Source organism: Megalobrama amblycephala, linkage group LG11, assembly GCF_018812025.1.
Source record: "Megalobrama amblycephala isolate DHTTF-2021 linkage group LG11, ASM1881202v1, whole genome shotgun sequence".
NCBI lineage: Eukaryota > Metazoa > Chordata > Actinopteri > Cypriniformes > Xenocyprididae > Megalobrama > Megalobrama amblycephala.
The window spans coordinates 25,261,515-25,266,890 of NC_063054.1; positions in this window are offsets into that span (position 1 = coordinate 25,261,515).

Sequence of the window (5,376 nt, forward strand, 5' to 3'; positions counted from 1 at the left end):
TAATTGCCTACAGCTCTTGTTTATACACTAGGTGGCACTGTCACAGAGTTTATGTCATCACACTATGGTTTCATGTAAAATGTCAGTATGCCAAAGCATTGCAATACAGCCTCATGTATTTTGACATCTTGCCATCATATTTGTTGTTGTTACATGAGAACGGTTTAATATATTAAACAACTTTTAGGCAGCATGTCCTCAACCGTCCTCTTAGTGTGTCTTATAAAGTATTTTTTTTTTCTGTGCCAACCTTAGTGAAGATCAGATGTACACTTTAGGAGGAGTTTGACAGTTGTTTTTTCCCCGTCAAAAAAGTTGAAGTAGCTGAAAATCTAGTAGGCTGGAATTGAAACCATTTACACTTATTTATTTATACTTGGGTCATTCTCATGAAACCATTAAAACACCATGTCACTAATGACTTTAAAGGTGCCCTAGAACTTTTTTTTAAAAGATGTAATATAAGTCTAAGGTGTCCCCTGAATGTGTCTGTGAAGTTTCCGCTCAAAATACCCCATAGATTTTTTTAATTCATTTTTTTTTTAACTGAAACTTTAACTTTTTTCACAATACAAAGTTTTTTTTCTAATGTTCAAAGTAAATTTAACTTTAGAATTGAACTAATCATCTTCGATGGGAAATGCTGTAGTTTTTGTGGGGCATACAGAGGAAACAGACACCGGGACAGCATCATTTCACAAAAAGAATTACAAAAATATTAAGCAGAACAACAGTTATAATAATATGAAATATTTTTCAACATTAATAATATTTTTTTTCCCCCAGCAAATTAGCAAATCAGCATATTCAAATGATTTCTGAAGAATCAGGTGACACAGAATGACTGGTGCTGAAAATTCAGCTTTGCCATTACAATAAATTTCAATTTAATATAATATTCAAATTTATTTAATATATTTTTAATATATTAACATTAAAATATATTTCATATTATTTTATATAATAAAATAGAGGAAAAAAAGGCTATTTTAAAAGCTCACATTGTTCAGAGTTCTCACTGTTGTGACATCATAGTGGAGATTCCATTCTGGCAGCACTAAAGCCGCGCACACACTTAACGATTGTAAGGCTGTGTTCAGTTCAGTCTTAGAATGTTTCAGCTAATCGTTAGGTGTGTCCCCGGCTTAAACTGCAACTCTGACTCTGGTCTGCTGTTGGTGTGTTAGGAGTGAACTGATCGAAAGACTTTGAGACTTTCTGCAGATATATCGACAAATATTGAATTTGATTGCAGCATTCAGTGTCCATTAATGGCGCTGTTTAGCAGTGTTTTTATTCGACTGTTTGAGCGTTTCGCTCACTTCTTGCGAAGAAGAGAGACACAGCCATGTGCAGCGCAAGAATTAGTGGCAGTAGAGAAACTTCCAGAGGAGTGTGAGGCCTTCGACTTCACTGCCAATGACAGGAAGTGCAGGAAGAGACGCTGCAAGGTACCTAAGAAGTGCCAGCTTGGAGAGAGAGAGGAGGAAAGAGAGGTGAAGATCGAGGGAAATATCAGTCATAAAGATGAGGCTGAAGAGGAGAGAGCGCCACTCAGACTTGAAAAGATAAAGAAGAGTGGACGTGTGCATCAGAAAAAAAGAGGGATGCGAAGTCTGGAAAAGTTGATGGAGGGAGGAAGTGAGCTTAGGAGAAAAGAAAAGGAAGAAGAGAAAACTGAAGCAACAGAAGGCCACAGAGCCAACACCACTTCTTGTGGAGGTCAAACCTCTGCATACTCCGGTCAGATCTTCCTTCTTGAAGCCAATAGAGGGAGAACTACCAATGCCTCCAAGTGTCTCCGAACACCTCGCTCTACCAGCTGCTCGCTTCGAACCCCTGCCGCCGCTGAAAAAAGCACCTGAGAGTCCTCAGAAACTGGCTCCAACACCTCAAGTGGATCCTCCCAAACTGTCGGTGGTTCCTCCATGTCCTGATGAAGTTGTTTCGCTCCAGAACTCTTCATCCCAAGTGCATCCTTCCAAACCGCCGATGCTTCCATTGGCAGTTCCTCCGTGCCCCACTCCAGCGCCTGATGAACTGTTTTCTTCATCTCAAGAGCGTCATTCCAAACCACTTCCTCCGAGCCCGACTCCTGCACCTGATAAAGTTGTTGCTCTGCAACGTCCTCCCAGCCGGAAGCCTCAGCCGTTTACTTCTTCCCTGTTTGAGCCGCTTCCAGAACTTATACTGATTGATATAGAGGATGAGGAGAACGAGTATGTGACCTTCCCGGCCAGTGACTTTCTCAAGTCTGAACGCCCCCAAATGCCGGAGGCTGAAATGAAACCGAGAAAGATGGTTGCTTGGTTGGAGAAGGACAGCGAGGTGCAGGAGGAAGCGTGGGAGTGCAAAGTGGTGGGTGTCCAGGGATTTGAAGAAGAGGACCCCAGTGAAATGGGAGACTCCAGTGCCATACAAGGCCATGCCTCTACGAAAACAGAGCTTGATGAGCTCTCGATGAAGCTCTTCTGCGTAACCTCTCTTGTCTGTCCCAAGAATGAGACCCAGCACACTGTGAACATCCAGGAAAAGTGCAAAAGAAAAGTGCCACTTTTTCTGTTCACCTGGGCAGAGGAGAAGGCTAAGAACAAGGAGGAGAAGAAAATAAAAAAGGAGAAGGAGCGACGCTAAAAAGAGTTGTTGCTTGAACGCTACATAAACGATCCGAAACTAAAGCACTTGTGGATCAACAAGCACAACCGCAACTACTGCTACTTCTAATGCGGATCATCGTCCCTCCTCACCTTTATCCTGTGTAAATAAAATCCTCTTTACCTTTAACCTGTGTTTGTCTAACACATGCAATATGAAGTGAATCGATTTTAACTAGTTTGGTTAGTTAAAACTAACTGTTTAACCAGTGTTGGGGGTAACGCATTACAAGTAACTTGAGTTACCTAATCAGATTAGGTAACAGACTTTTTTCACTAATAAAGTAATGCATTACTTTTAAATTTACAACAACATATCTGAGTTGCTTTTTCAAATAAATAACGCAAGTTACTTTGTTTTCCCATGTATTGACTGACAGCTCTCCTGTCCCCAAATTTAGATAAATCGAGATTAAATGCAGAGACATTGTGTGTAAACATGATGGTTATTGTAGATCTCACTTGCACAAAAGCAGAACATGTATAAAAACTGTGAAATGCAATCTCAGAAAATTGCATAAACCTGCAATAATTAAATATAAAAAATTAAACAAATATATTTTATGTATTTAGTCTCACTTTATTAACCAATGTCTTTGCTGCTGACCTTCATGATCTATTTCAACCATACTAATAAGCAAAAATGACTTATCACATTTGTAATCAGCCTGAGGCTTATTCATTTAAATTTTGGTGTGAAAGGGCCTTTACATTTGACAAAAAAATATAACCTTTTTGTTGTTATTAAAAAACAAACAAGCAAGCCCAGCCCAAGGAAAAGTAGGAAAAGTAACATATTACTTTCCAGAAAAAGTAACTAAGTAACGCAAGTATTTACTTTTTTAGGGAGTAACTCAATATTGTAATGCATTACTTTTAAAAGTAACTTTCCTCAACACTGTTTTTTTCCTCTGGGGTCAACTTATGTAAACATGACTTTTTTTTTATGATTCTGTCTGACCCTTAGATAATATAAAAAGGCTGTTTTTGCTACTGTGCATTCAAAACATCTGTTTAAACATCATTTGTCATGAGCTGCACGACTACAAAGCCTGCATTACATTGAGCAATCTGTGCTGAAATATGCCTGAAATGGACTGAAATTATCAGGGACCTTTTAAACTTCAGATGGATATGAAGAAGAATCATAACAACTGGTGTTTACAAATAATAGTATCTATACGTCTTCTTAATTCTCCTTAATTGTTGAGCGTAAGGTGGACAGGATTAGTCAATCGTCATGAAGGAAGGATCATGCCAAGAACAGCTCACTTTCAAGATTCTTTACAGTAATTAGATCAGGGTGGAGAGAGGGCAGGGATAAGAGGCTCACGTTTATTTCAGACAGTGCACAAATACTGAGTTCTCTTTCAAGTCTTGCGCTTCAGCAGACAAATTTATACAAAAATTATGTCAGCATGCTCGTCTTGATGAGTATCCTAGCAAACATAGTCTGTTATGTCTTAAGTGAACATATAATAGTCAAGAAAGACATATCATGTGTAACAGTATATGTACTGGATCGTGCATGTCTTAAAAGGAAAAAAAAACTATTCCTGCTGCCTGTTTTCTTCAATAATGATTAATTTTCATTTATTTTATACGGTGAAGATAATATGCAGTGCTATTTTATATTTGATTATCCATTTTCTGTACCTGAAAACTACAGTTAGATACCTGAAAAACCTGAAAATCTGTTGGAGAGAAAATCTGAAAATCACACTGTTGGAGAGATTTATAAAGAATGAAGTTGTGTTCGTGCATTATACAGACTGCAAGTGTTTAAAAATGAAAATAGCGACGGCTCTCTTGTCTCCATGAATACAGTAAGAAACGATGGTAACTTTAACTACATTTAACAGTACATTAGCAACATGCTAACGAAACATTTAGAAAGACAATTCACAAATATCAGAGCAGATATCAAATATCAAATATCATGTCAGTTATTATCGCTCCATCTGCCATTTTTCGCTATTGTCCTTGCTTGCTTACCCAGTCTGATGATTCAGCTGTGCACATCCAGAAGTTAATACTGGCTGCCCTTGTCTAATGCCTTGAACATGGGCTGGCATATGCAAATATTGGGGGCGTACATATTAATGATCCCGACTGTTACATAACAGTCGGTGTTATGTTGAGATTCGCCTGTTTTTTGGAGGTCTTTTAAACAAATGAGATTTACATAAGAAGGAGGAAGCAATGGAGTTTGAAACTCAATGTATGTCTTTTCCATGTACTGAACTCTTGTTATTCAACTATGCCAAGGTAAATTCAATTTTTGATTCTAGGGCACCTTTAAAACTTTAGATTAACAATTTTATATGAAAATGTACTTCATTGTCTAATTATGTACACAGAGTAAAAATTAGCAAAATCATCATGGCTTCTCTGTTAGCAAAACATGCTAAGATAATGTCATCCTCCGCTGCTCTGCAACACCATTCTCACTTACCGCTCTACAATTTAAGGCCAGTTGCAGTAGAGAGAATGTTAGAGAGAATGTTTCGTTAACAATAATTTAATCAGACTATTTTTAAATACATCTCTATATGTATATATATATATATATAGCGAGAGAGAGAGTCATAATTGAAATATTATTACTATTTACTAACTGCTGATATTTCGCTTTATGTCCTGTTTTATTGTAGACAGTAAGCAAGTGACCAAAAAGAAAGCTTTAGCAAAGGCTAGGGTTGACAAATTGGGTAACACTTTA